Genomic DNA, 14,215 nt, shown 5'->3' with positions numbered 1-14,215 from the left:
TACAGCTCATGTTTGAAGGATCAGGACCCTGCTGGAGAGCAAGACCTTTGGGGCTGCTAAGAAGAGTCTGGAAAATTATGAGGGGACCCATAATGGACAGCACAGGATTCAGCATTTTGCTCAGCCTGTGACACAGATCTACATCTGAACAAACACTGGCACTTCCCTCCACTTGCTGACTCAATCCAACAAGGGGCAACACAGTTTGCATCCATCTCCTGCAGGGATGGGGATCTTTCCAGATACCCCCCAGGTCAGGCATGTTCACCACAGCTCGTGCTGGGTCATATTTCAGGGTTTAGGCTCTGCGTGTGTGCCCTTGCATGTGCTTTTAACTCGCTCTGCAGTCTTCCTAGGATATTTATTTGTGTCAGACCATGGAGTTTTATCCTTCTTTTGTTTATTGGAGGGGGGTGGTGGTGTTGGAAGATGCTGTTGATTTGATAATCTGTAGCTATTGCAATGGCTGTATGTGCCTGATGCAGCTTTTCCTCAGGCAGCAAGTAAGTGAGGGGAAAACTCCTGGTGACAGCCAAACTGCTTTGGTCATAAGTGGCAGGAATGAGCCCAGAAAGCATCTTGGTTCTGGAATGAGGTTTGGACATCCTTCCCTCTCTCTTCTTCCTGGCCCCCTTTACTTCTTTAGCTGGGTCCATGTTTGGACACAGTACCAGACTGATGCACTCAGCAGGCAATTGAACAAAGGGCAATATGGCAGCAGGGAAAGTGTAGGAGGTTATTGAAGACCTTGCATGGACATCTAAGCTGGATATCTCTTCTAAAATACTGGTAAGTCAGTGATACTGAAATAAATTGTCCCAGAATTAGGAACTTTATATGGAATAAAGGCTTTTCCACCTCTCAGAGATATTGTTTCAGGCTCTCTTCAGACAACATTGGTTTAATTAACTTTAAGTTACACTTTGGGCTGCAGGAAAGCTGAACTCTTCACTATCAGTGGAAGTTGGTATTCTGTATGTTGAATTGTTGCTTGTAGAATGCTGAAGTAGTGAGAAGCTGGATTATCAAGAAAATGAATGAGAATGAGGCACTGACATTCTGTCTTTTCCCCTGGATATAACACCATGTTTCACTCTCCAACATACACATCACAGAGCAAGTGCTGTAGCCGATCTGTTTGCAGCTTAAGTGATGTGCTCAGGGACCTCCTTGCTCCTACTGAGATCCTGTCAGTTCCTGTAAGTCAAAGAGGTTCAACCCAGGTCAGCTCTTGGTTTCCAGTCCTCAGAGGAGAGGTTGCATCAGATGTGACATCCTCTGCTCTGGCTCAGCAGGATCAATCACCTCAGCCTGCTGCTACAGAGCTCTGTGAATTGACTCCTGGAGACTGATCTGATGAAATGGGGACTTCACAACACTGTGACAGGGAAATACGAGCATGAGCCATGCATTCCCATGCAGAAGAAGTGGTGGATTTGGAAAGTTTTTAGTCTCAGCTTGATGGGGTGCTGAGACATATCATATAAACAATAATATTACTTGGACCAGATGATCCTTGAGGTCCCTTCCAACCTGACATTCCAAGGCACACCAGGTTTCAGTCTCTTTATTTGAGCTGTGATTTTTTTTTTTATTTCTTGCTCCAAATTGCTGTGCTTGGACATCATGCTTGCTTGATAATTTACAGCCACCTTGCTGTCCCAGGGGAGCAGTACTTGGGAAGTAGATGGGTGATGCACCTGTGAGTGACATGCATTTCATAAATGCTTTGCATCCTTCAGCTCAGTGGCTGTGGGAGTCTTGTAGACTCAGATGTAGAGCTACTAGAGCAGCAAGGCTGATCTTTGCCTTGTTATTTTTTTCACTGTCAACAACTGTCTGTGAAACCTACAAAGTGTCCAGAGCACAAAGGATGGCAAATAACTGTTGCCCTCACTTGTTCTGATATTCCAGGGGCTGAATTCTGCACAGTAGATCTCATGGACATGGCCCTGCTGATGGTCCCTAGGAGTATATGACAGAGATAACGCAGTAAAGTTTCTTTCCTTTTCTCTCACCATTGGTTCAAAATAAACAAACTTTAAAATTACTTACAACCACTTCCTGCCCCCACCACTGAACAATTAATTCTCCCACTGTGATCTTAATTTCTCGTGTTTACTGGTTTCGGAGGTGTCCCCTCTCTCTTGTACTGAGAAGGCTTTGCTCACATGTGCATCTCTGCAAGGCTGGGTGTTGCATCTCACATCTGAGCTCCCTGGTGTCCATCTCCCATGGCCAGGGAGCAGGAGAGGGCAGTGTGGGGGTTCAGCAGGATGTGGGGGTTCAGCAGGATGTGGCTGTGCATGTGTCTGTGGTGGGGGTGCCGTGCTGCAGATCAAAGGGGAGATGAATCTCTGAAATGCTTGGTTTATAAAGAGTATTGTTGTTGCACTGCTGGCCAAGGCCTTCAAAGGAGCCCAGATTTATTGTCTCAGCACAGCTCAGAGATATTTGTTGTAGATTAAAAACGAAAGAAAGAGGAAGGGGGCCACGTGTGTAAATTACTGAGTAAAAATAGGAGCTCTTACATTTGTTTGTTGTATGAATGTGTGTTTTATTGTTTTCTCTTCCCCTTCTAGTGCTTTTCCCCCCTTCCCCTTGCGTTTGTTCCTAAGAGCCAAGAGGTCTTGTCTGTGTTTTCTTGTGTGACTACATGGAGGGTTTCCTGACAGCTCTGCTATCTCTTAGGTAGAAACTGAGATTATCCAGGCAAGGTTCTCGGAAAGGAAAAGTCACTATTGGCAAATCTGCTTCACTGTTATTACTGGAGGTACCATTTAATTTCAGCCCCTGACTGTTTCTCTTCCCACAACTCCTCTGCTCAGAGAAAAGTCATCGCCTCAACACATGAAAAAGAAATCAGCTCTCCTTTGTGACCACAGATTTTTGAGGAGATGAGGTGATCCCACCCTTGGGTCCTGCTCAGGTGGTCTTGCAATGCAACCTGGAGAGCCTGAGCAGTGGTGTCCAGCTGATGGGCATAGCAAGACTGATGTGTTCCCTGTGGGATGTGCCAGGTGCCAGCTGTGATGGTGTCCACAGGCAGCACACTCCCTGTGCTGCCAGGGAGATGACAGAGGACATGAAGGCAAGGACCCCAATTGCTGTGCACAATCAGAATCAGTTTATTGTGTGGTTTGTTACACTAACATAGTATCTCAATATCTATTGATTGATCTGCAACTTACACCTCAAAATGCTCTTTCTACTAACATAAAACCTTATCTACCCGTTCCCACCTGGTACCAGGACATAACGTCGGCCAGATGGCAAATTCCTTAAGTTATTTACAGCTCTTTGTTCTCCTTCAGGGTCAGTGAGTGCCAGGGAATCTGCAGCACTCTTCTATCCCACACAGGCCTCCTCTTCAGCTGTTCTCCTACAGGGAGACCCTTTGCCTGGGTCCATGCAGAGGCTTTGCCTGAGCTTCACCCTATACTTTGACCTTGTACACTGACCTTGCCCAGAAAACACCTGGAGGAGGAAACCCCAACCAGGCAGTCACCAGTCACTCCTGTCTGTGTGATGATCACTCCTGATCTGGGTGATGATGATGGGATGGCAGGGAGAAGCATGGGCTGTGATGTGGAGATACAAAAAGCATGAAAATGTAACTTCTTTCCACCATTACTTACATGCACTGAGTTCTTTCCTCTAGTGCCAGCGGAAAGACAGAGATTTGTTCATAGCACTGTGATCTGACTTTGCCCAGGAATGAGGCAGTGTTGTCCACATTCAGAACTGATGGAGAATTCAAGATCTGAAGATACTTCTCCAGACCACCATTGATTGTCTCCCATGGTAAGTGTGGTGGCTGTGTCCCCACTGGGGCCACTGGGTACAACTTGGTATAATCTCTGGGTTTCAATAGAGCTGTCTCCAAAGGGTCACACTGAGGTAGAGAAGTTTGCCACACAAACATACAAATCTGGAGAGGGAAAGTGAGGTGCCGAAGGCCTTTGAACCAGAACCAGTACTGAGACACTTGCTCTTGATTTATGGTGGTTGTTGCTGAATAATACTCTGTTTGTTGGTCTGCTCAAATTCTCTCTGGTTCTTCAGAAAGTTTAAAAATTCCTCTGTTCCTCTCTGAGAAATTTCTGGCAGCCCTAGGAAATTTTAAAGGGCTGAGGTTCAGGACTCTGCATCCTGTAGTTTGATGGGAGCATCATCTTCATTCTAAATGTGAGTCCTGGCTGTGTGAAGTCTACAGCCACAGCTACCAGGATAAATACTTCATCCATGCTGTGGCTGTTGGGTCACAAAACATCCTGAATTGGTCTCCTGCTAGTGCTCATCTTTTGGGAATTCCAGCTAGCCATCTAGTAGCCTTCAGCTGAATAGATGGAAGCTGTGCCTATCTTGCCAGTCACCAGAGACACCACTCAGCTGTGTCTGCACTGTGGGTTAATCTTATGGGTACCCACACCACATCCATCTTGTCATCTCTTACCTCTCCATCCTGCAGTCAGCTGCAAAGGCTGCCATACATTAAAAGACTGTTGTCTCCAGTGATGTTTGCCTATAGATTTTAATACTGTAATTATGGCATGTAAACAAAATACCACTTGATTATTGAAACCATATTCACTGAAGCCAAGCTCCTATGTGAGATACATATGAGTTTAATTGCTGTAAAACCTCTGCAAATGTGCTTCCAGAAAGGCACCGCTATTATTTAACACAGAGATCAAAACAACTACTGAAATCTGAAGCCAGTGCTGAAGATTAATCAGTGTGGGCTTTGGCCATCTCACTGTACAGCTGATTATCAGTGGGATGCTCCCTGTGACTGTGTCATTCCCATGCTGGTCGTCCCCTGCCATTGGTTCTGGCATCAGCCAAAGCCAGAGGTTTCACTTGAGCTGTTGTCCTCATGGGATCAGATGAGACATTGCTTGTCCTTACAAAAGGGGACTGGGGTGTCTTTCATCCTGACAAAGTCAGACTGGGAAGAGCCTTGCAAGTGCTGCCATGGGGCAGAGTGAGGGTGATGTTGCCTTTGCTTGGGATGGACACCTTGCCTGGCCAGCACACCAGTGACAGCCCTGCCACCTCTCTGGTTGCTCTGTTGCCCACATCTTGGCTACTCGGTTCTGCTGCTGACATCTGGAACAAAAGCAAATGCAGAATGTTGCATGAAGCAAAAACATACACAGAAAAATGAGATTAAGTTCTTTTGAGCTTCTTCCAGGCTCAGCATCCCCCAGAGCTCTTTGCTATGTTTTGCTTTGTATGCTGGGAGAAGAGCTTGGTTAGAGAAGAAAGAAGAGGACATTTTACAGATTAATGAAGCCTAGATCTGATCCAGGTGTTGCTTCCCATGTCTTTAAAAAGTCTGGTTAAAAAAGACATTTTGCAGAGCCCAGAGGGTGGTGAGGAGTCCTGGGACAGCTTATAGATCAGTGATTGTCCTGACCTTTCCAGGTCCAGGAAATAGTCCAGGGATGCCTGTCTTTGGTTAATGGCATCAGGACTTCTGAAAAAGAAGCAAGCTACCTGAGTAGGAAGCCTTGTGACTTGTGGTTGTTGATGGGAAGTCCTCTGGACAGGAGGGAAGCAGCAGAGCAGTGGGACTGAGCCTCCTGCTCTGGTCCTGGCTTGGGACCTCCTGGTGCAGAAGGGCAGTGCCCCTAAAACATACCCTGCCCAGGTCTGCCAGTGCTTCCCTCCTCACCAGCCAGAGCTTCTGCCTCCTCACAAAACCTCTGTGAAAATTTGAGGCTTCATTTCCGAGACAGATTCTCAAAAGTACTTAGACATCAAATTCCCAATTAAATACAGGAGAACTGGCTACCTAAATCCCTTCCTGGATCTAAGTGATTTGCTGATAAAATCTTGCAAATTTTTGACCTTTCAAACCTTCATCTGGTGGTGTAGCCCTGAGGCACCTTTTTCTGCCAGAGTACATGTCTGTGTTCCCACAGCAGGCACCCAAGTAGTTGTGGCTGCTTGCTGGGACTCCCCCTGTGCCTCCAGCCTGGTGGGTGCTCTCCTGTGGCACTTGGGGGGTTGGGAGGCTGGCAGAGGGGGTGGCATGATGGGGGGTGCTGTGCTTGTAGGAGATGGGACATCAAAGTCCTGGCCCCACACAGCAGTAGATATTGTACAGCTTTTTTTTAATTTTTTTTTTTTAATTTTCAAATTTTTTCTTTTATTTATTTATTTCTTTTTTTTTTTCCCTTCAGAGCAATGGGGTGCCTCTGTTGTTGTTTTTGGCAGTTCCCAGTGGGAATAATTACATTGTGCATGCCTTAAATTCCCTCTTTTGCAATGACAACTGGATGCAATTTTCTTCGGAGTCTCACAGATGAAGCTCTCACATTGTTAGAAGCCATTCAGTGAGTGCTGCAATGTGTTCAGAGGTGGCTGCTTCTCAGCAAGACCTCAAGTCGTTTCTAGAAACCTTGCCATAGCTTGTCATGCTCTTTGGAACCACTCTGTGGGTGATACATGGGAGTCCTGTGCAGGATCTTTCAGCGAAATACAAGCTTGTTATTTCTACACTGTGAAATACCAAGATGGCCTGGTTGGAGGTGCCACTCATGTAAAAACAGTGAGAAATCCAAACCTGAAGGTTCAGAGGTTTCATGTGTTGTTGGGATTTGGCTCAGGAAATGCAGAACCAGAACCAAACCCTATGCTTTTGGGTTGACTCTGGTTCATGCTTAATGTAAATATTACTCTTGCTAATCAATCACTCACCAGTGTAGCTCCACGGAGCTATGGATAGGTCTCTGCAGAGGACTTTATGACCAAGTGGCAAAGCATTAGATACAGCCCAGCAGGTTCCTTCCATTTGTGTTATCCTGTAATTAAAGAGCAAGATTTCCCAGAGCAAACTGCTCAGGGGAAACCTTCACACAGCAGCAAAATGCTTCAGCAGTTGTGGGAAAAATTGTGGTACCACATACATAACCATTAAAATAGTCTGTTTGGCAGGGAGGAGCAATAGTCCTCTCAGTCAGGAGACATGGAGGGGAAAAAAGAAATAGTTCTGGGGGCAGAAGTCCAAAGGATATGGAGCAAAATGCCCTTCTGACAACAGAAAGTGGCATCTCCCCCTGCAGGCACATGGCCCCATGCTGGGGATGTCCAGCATTCAGTGCTAGCTGTTGTTACTGAGACTGCTCCTGATAACTTGAGACCTTCCTGCCAACAGCTCACCAAGATGCTTGATGACTGGAGGACAGCCTGCAGTGTGCTTCCAGCAGGTCTCTGGGCAGCTCCTGGAAGCAGATGATAGCTAAAGAGATGTAATGAACCCCAGCTCCTGCCAAGTGCACAGTCGAGTGTCTGTGCAATGTCGGTGGAGAGGAGAGGAGGGAGGATCAGGAGAAAAGACAATGCCAGGAGGACTTGAAAAGCAAGGTCCAGGGGAGGTAGATTACAGATAAAGGAGGCAGAGGAGGAACAATGTGTGTTGAGGTTGGAGGGAAGAGATAAAAGAAAGGAAGAGCACAGTTGTGTCATTTGTAACTTGGGAAGGAGGCCTTGCACAGATATTTTATTCCAAGTACTCAACCTTTACCCTGTCTGGGGAAAACAGGAATGAACTCAGTTATTAAGGAAATGCTTTGGTCTAGCTGGAAACAGAATGCAGTTATCTGGAGCAAGTGAGGCAGGAGGAGCAGAGGTGGGAGGTGGGCTGGTCACAGGGAGGACATTAATATTTTTTGCCAGTTCTCTAGTTTGCCAGGCTCAGGGCACATCCCTGTCCAGCCTCTCTGAATCCCTTCAGTCACCACAATGGGGAGCAGAAGGGACTTCTCAGGCCCTGGGCAAAAGCCTTGGTTGAGCACCACCTTGGGGAAACTTTGCAAGAGACCTGATTGAAAGAAATGCCATCTCAATCCTCCAGCACAGCAGGGAAGGAGCTGCCTGGAGGACTGCACAAGGAGGGACTGGATTCATCTTTCATGCCACAGCTCCCCAAACAGCTACATCTGGTCACAAACATCCCCATCACGGTGGCCTCCTGACATCACAAGCCACCTCATTGTCAGGTGCTATAGACAGAGGGACCTCAGGAGCTGGCCCACAGGTTTTGCTGAACTTCAAAGACCTTCATGTCAAGGTCTCATAGTGGTGATGCTGGTGGCCTCCTGCCCTTGTGTGGGACATGAGATGGCTGGAGGACCCATGGAGTAAAAGGAGGTGGTGTCATCTGGCTGACAGTGTGGAGCCTGTGGAGGTCAATGAGCCCAAAACCCAAAAAGAGACAATCAATCCACCTGAATCCCAAGAAAAACCAATGGAAGTGGACTCACTTCCAGCGTGGTTTCTTTGTCACCACACCACTGTACCAGGGCTCCCTCCCAAGACACCTTATCAGCCCCAGCACAGCAGGGCCCAGCCAGTGCCAAACCACTGGCCCAGCTTCCATCCCTGGCCACCCTGTGGTCTAACCCATTCCACCCCTTGGCATCCAGGAGTGATGCTGTCGACCTGGACCATCACTGCCAAAAATGGTAGAGTTTGCTTTGCAATGGTCCTCTTGGGTGCTGACAATATTTGGAGATCCATCCCCATGTTGGTGGTCCCTGTGTGGTCTAATTACCCTTTGCTGCTGCTCTCTCCTGCTTGCTTTACTTGCATGTTAATTTATTTGTCCCAAGATGCGCTTGTGCATCTGTTCCTTATTTCCTGCCTATGCATTTGTTTTCTTGCTAAATACTGAAAGGGAAGGAGATGAAATGCATTGAAGATCCTGATTTACAGCTCCAGCCTTTCTCTAAATCTAAGAACTGTGTTCTCATCCCTCCCCTCCTCTCTGCCTTCCGTGGTGGCAGGGAGACATCCCATAAAAGCACAGCATGCTCTAAGACAGACACAAAACCAGGGACAGACCCCTGTCACTCCACCCAGCATGGCAGATCATAGACACAATCTGCCCTGCTCCTGATCCTGAGTATATTTTTTGTGCTTTCTCGACTCTCTAGTGCAGTAGTGTACATTCACCATTTGCCTCTTACACCAACCCTCCTATGTCACTTAGGAGTTGATGAAAGCACTGGTGGCAATGCACAGGGGCTGGACCAGGATGCAGCTTGCCTGAGGCAAGGAAGAAAAGCTGGAAGCAGGCTGGAGTAGCTATGTTTGAGTGGTCAGCACCAGGCTGCCTGCCCCTGCAGCTGCCCAGCCAGCTTCTTCCTTGCTCACTTGGCTATGAGTGAGCAGCTTCTGCTGCTGGAGCAGACCTAAGCTGATTCTGAGATGGACTTCAGCCTCTTCCTTCTTCTTCACTTTCCACGCCCTGGTCAATGATGACTTACACGTGCGTATTTCAGAGCAAGCAAGTGCCACTGGAAGGGAGGGGACAAATCACAAGGACAATTCCCTGAACAGACACAGCACCCAGCTTACTCCAGAAGGTCATAGTCTAAAGTGGACTCTCCTCTGCACCAAACTTTCTTGCTTGGTTTACTCAACCCAATCAGTATCAAAGGGAAAAGAAGGGATCAGGAGCTGCTGATTGACTCAGAAGGTTGGTGTGTCAGCAGTTGGGGAGGAAAAGCTCCATCATCACCCAGCTTCCTCTGAGTCCCTTGAAAAGGGACTTCTTTTTTGTGGTGGGTAATGTCCTTCCTGGTTCCCCAACATCACATACTTGACAATCCACACTGTCTCTTGACTCAGCAATGCTGCTGAGATCAGAGGGGTTTGAAAGGACATGTCCAAGAGGTGTCACTGAGATAGGTCATCCCTTCTGCTACTGGAGACCTTAGTGGCAAATAATAGCAAGATTTGCCTAGCAGGAATAATGCCACTCTGAGGTTTATTGAACCATTTCTCCTGTGCTTACCCCAGGCCTTTCCTTTCAATGACACTAAAACTGCCAAAGTCACAGGGACAGTTACTCAGTCTCTGGAAGAAACCTTTCTTAGATTTATGAAGCAGCTTGTTTGAACAGGCTGTACCTAACCACTCACCTCACTTGACACCTGTCTGGGCTTAGACTGGGTGAAGAAAACCAGGGACCAGCTTGTGCTTGTCAATTACACTTGGCTGCTTTGGGGCATCCTGCCACTGCATGGTCAAACCTGCATGCTCTGGCACCAGCAGGGGCTGGAGACATCTGGAGAACCTCTGGAGGGAGCAGCAAACCTGACATCCCTGGCCAGGGTAATTCCTGTTGGGAGAATGAAGAGCAAACACCCTGTACTTTTAATTACACTGGCAAAAGAAGGTGATGGACACCTTGGTGAAGCTGCCACCTCTCCTGTGGCACATGCAGGGCTGGTAACCACAGCTGAATTGGAGGAGGGACCCCACACATCCCTCGTGTCCCTCCTGGCAGAACCAGTGTGAGTTGTTGCACTTGTGGACAAGCTGAGGACCTCTACAAGGCATCTTGGTGGCTTCTCCCTGCCCTGGCTCCTCTCTCCAGGAGGCTGTGCCATCCCAACCCAGGCAGCTGCCTGGAAAACCCCTGGCTGTGTCAAGGGACTAGAGTGAAATATTGTTACTCAGCTTAATGGACAGATTTGTTATGTATACAATGAATTACCAGCTTTTTCACCATAATAACTGTTCACACATTGTTTCTCTGCCTCTTTTGCTGATTTTTATGATTCATGCTGTTTGGTTGCCTTGCTGACATTTCCAAAACGAGGTTTTTAAGCCCCATCCTCTCCCTCCTCCCCTCTCCCCCTTTTGTTCACCCAGTTTATGGGCCTGAGAGAAGTGTTTCCAACCCTGATAATATCTTCATGTTTTGTTGACAAAAGGTCAACCTAAGAATAAGCCAAACTGCTTTTAGGAAAAATATTTGCTTATTTAGTAAGGGGATGCATGTCGGAGACCAAATTTATGAGGGTGAAATTGAGTCCGGTTATTTAAAGGATTCTGAAATAAGAGCTTCCCACCCACTCATGAGGGGAAGAACAAGAGCTATAAATTGCTTTAGGCTGAAGGTAATGTAGAAATAAACTTAAGTTTCTGTGCAAAAGGTAATAGGATCCAAAGCAAAGACTAAAACCAGGGCTTAAGACATGAGAGGCCATTCACTCCCTCACACACAGCACTCACTCCGCACTGCCATTCCTTCCAGAAGAAAGGTAATGATTTTCCCCAATATCTGACCTGCCAGTTCCACAACAACTGGCCAAATTCTTACTCAAACTCACAAAAGAAAGATGCAGCAGCTTTGCTGGCCACAGAAATCTATTTTGTAGCATGCTTTCTCTGGGTTGACTTTAAATTATAGTTCTAAGTCAGATTTTGCAAACCTTTTCATGAAAATGGCCCGTGCCAGGAACCCTACTCAGTTCAGGAGGACCCATCTCTTCACTGAAATTTGCATGAGCAGCACTGGTGAACGAGTGTGTCTGGAGGATCTTGCCCAAAAGGCTTTCTCTCTCCTCACTGAACAGAGAAGCCAGCAGTGCAACAGGTTAAGTCACCCTTTTCCATACAGACTATCAAGAGGATGTGAACCACACTCATACTTTTATGTATCCTCATAGCTTTTTAAAATGTGTGTGTGTTTGTGCACATGTATGTATATTCCCAGGAATTTATTAGAATAATTCAGTCTGGAAAAGACCTCTGGAGCTGATGGTGTTTAACCTCCAGAAAGACAGGTTGCTCAGGGCCTTTTCAGCTGAGTGTTGAATCCCTCCAGGCATGGAGACCCCACAGCCTCTCTGGGCACCTGTTTTGATGCTGCCTCACCCTCACTGAGAATTTTTCTTACTATCTAATGGGAATTTCCCTTCCTGCAGGTTGTGACTCTTGCCTCTCTCCTGCCACTGTGCCCTTTGAGGACAGTCAGAGATGTGTATGTGTGTATATACATATGTATAGATGCATACACACAGGCATGGTTTCTCATGTTTCTTGCTCTCTGCCTCAGCAGATAACAAGCTAAGAGCCTTGGTCTGGCCCAGTGTTGCTATTCTTATTCCTAGTAAACTCTGAGTGGCTGCAGAAAGGATCTGGCATTTTTTCTCTTCTCCTGCTGTTGCACAGCTCCAGTTTCTTTGTATTATTTAGACATCTGCCCCCCTTGTGGCTTGGGACATGACATTGCTTTCCTCTTTAAACTTTGTTATTACAAAATACAAATTGGAGGAAGAACTGTAGTTAAAACAAACAAACAAACAAACAAAACAACCCTCTTTTAAGGAAGTCACTGATGACACTGAATGCTTGTTGAAAACACAATAAAACAGCAAGTTTTTAAAGCCAGTAGAGAGAAAGAAAAGTAATTATTAAAAGAATTTAACTGGTTTGGGTTAATTTTACCTCCACAATACATTTCAGCAAATTCCAGATGAGGGGAAGCAGGATGCAACAATGAAACCTGATTTGCTCTAAATGTTATATGTTTTTTTTCACAAAATACCAACATTGTTTGTAGGTACCCTACATTTCTCTCTGCATATAGCCACCACAGATCAGCTCTACAGAATGGGAGAAGAGATATCATAAAATGCTGCTGGAGACCTTGGAAGCTGGACACAGCTGCATATACCTTGGGCTTACAGTCATAAGAAGAACAAAGCCTCCAGAGTAGAAGCAAAGCCAAGGAAGCTGCTTGATCGTGAAGCAAGACTCTTGCTGCTAAAGATACTCCAGGTTCATAGATGCTCTGTCCCCAAGCACAACACAGCCAATGTCATCAAGCCTGAGGAAGAATTATTAGAGAGAAATTGACAGTCAATGTTCACAGCTACAGTTCTGATAGAGCACAAAAGAGATGAAACTGTTTGTGCCTGTGGACCACAAGCCAGTCCTCTCCTTAATAATGTTTGAGGTTTTTCTCATTCATGCTTTTCTCTCATACACACTTCTGTAGAAGATGAAAGAAGTTACACAGTCAGAGCTGTAATCTCTAACCTTTACTCCATACTCTAAAAAGAGCACATCTTCACATTTCCCTTTGGAAACAACTTGGGCTTAATACGAGACAGGATTTTAATTACCCAAGTGCCACAACACCTAATCAGGATAAATTTTTTTTGCCTGAATAACGACACATCTTCTGCTGTTTGCTATCTCTCAGTGGCCCATCCACATATCTGGAGAGCTTTTCAGTAGTCATTTCAAGCATAGCTTGAATTCTGCCTTTTCCTACACAAGAGAGATCCTGTCACCCTCCCACCTCTCCCTCCCACCACAAGCACCGCTCCCCATTTTCAGGTGAAGAAGACACTTGATGGCACCTTTCAATCTCAGGTAACAAAGATCTTCACAAACACAACAAAGTCCTAGACCCAGTGCCACAATCTTTCAGAGAGATCCAGATTTTGTTCATCAAGTACAGGTGAATTTCTGTGAAATTAGCCACATTTCACTGCTAGGCAAATTGGGCAGCAAGAGATAAATGCTGTAGGAAAGCCAGAGGTTGGGTTTCTGTCAGGATGAAATCTCAGTAGTTGATACCACTTGGGTCTGAACCTAAACTGTTTAATACTTGTGGATGGGCTCTGAGCAGCAGAAGGCAATCTGCAGAGCATCAGTGCTTCCAGGCGTGTCCCCTGGTCTGACTGCTACGCAAGAGCAGGTGACAGTGCTCAGGCAAATCTGCTTATTTGGAGAGAGAAAGGAGTTTCATCTGTTTTGTGGTGAGACACCTGAGCAGCCAAGAGAGCTGTTTCAGGAGGAAGCACAGAGAAGGTCTGAGTACTTACAACTGTGCTTTCAACACCAGAATATAAATCATCTTTCCACCACAGACCCCATTAGAATTACCCTGGTATGTAAAAGCAATTAAGATGTTACTGCCTTGCTGTTACAGAGCAGCCTGGATTGCTGTTTCTTGAAGAGGTGTAATGGGAACAGGGTGGTAAGTTATAGTTGGGGACTTTATTGTCCTGACTTCAGCAAATACGTCTTTATATGGAGTTATAAATGTGATCCCCCACAAAAAGTGAGGCTTGGTGCCTTCCACCATGTGTCCAATCACTCTCATTGCCTGGGCCAGCACAGGTGAGTTTGGATCTGCTGTTCCACCAGCTTAGTCTCAGTTAGACTTCCCCCGAGCAATCATCTGCAGGTGGGTTCATACCCCCTGCTATTCTTAGCCTGCATATCTCAAGTCTAGGTGTTAAAAGAAATTGGATTTGAAACAGGTACTCAGCAAAAACAGAGCAATCCCTGCTGCAAGACTGAAGTTTCAGCACACTGGGTCCAGCAAAAGCACAAATGAGCTTCAAGTGGTTTTACAGGTCAAAGCAGAGAAACAAAGCAATATATTCATGGTCAA

This window comes from Heliangelus exortis, chromosome 3 (assembly GCF_036169615.1).
Source record: "Heliangelus exortis chromosome 3, bHelExo1.hap1, whole genome shotgun sequence".
Taxonomy (NCBI): domain Eukaryota; kingdom Metazoa; phylum Chordata; class Aves; order Apodiformes; family Trochilidae; genus Heliangelus; species Heliangelus exortis.
The sequence above is the reverse complement of the archived record's forward strand: the minus strand, read 5'-3'. Positions refer to the sequence as shown.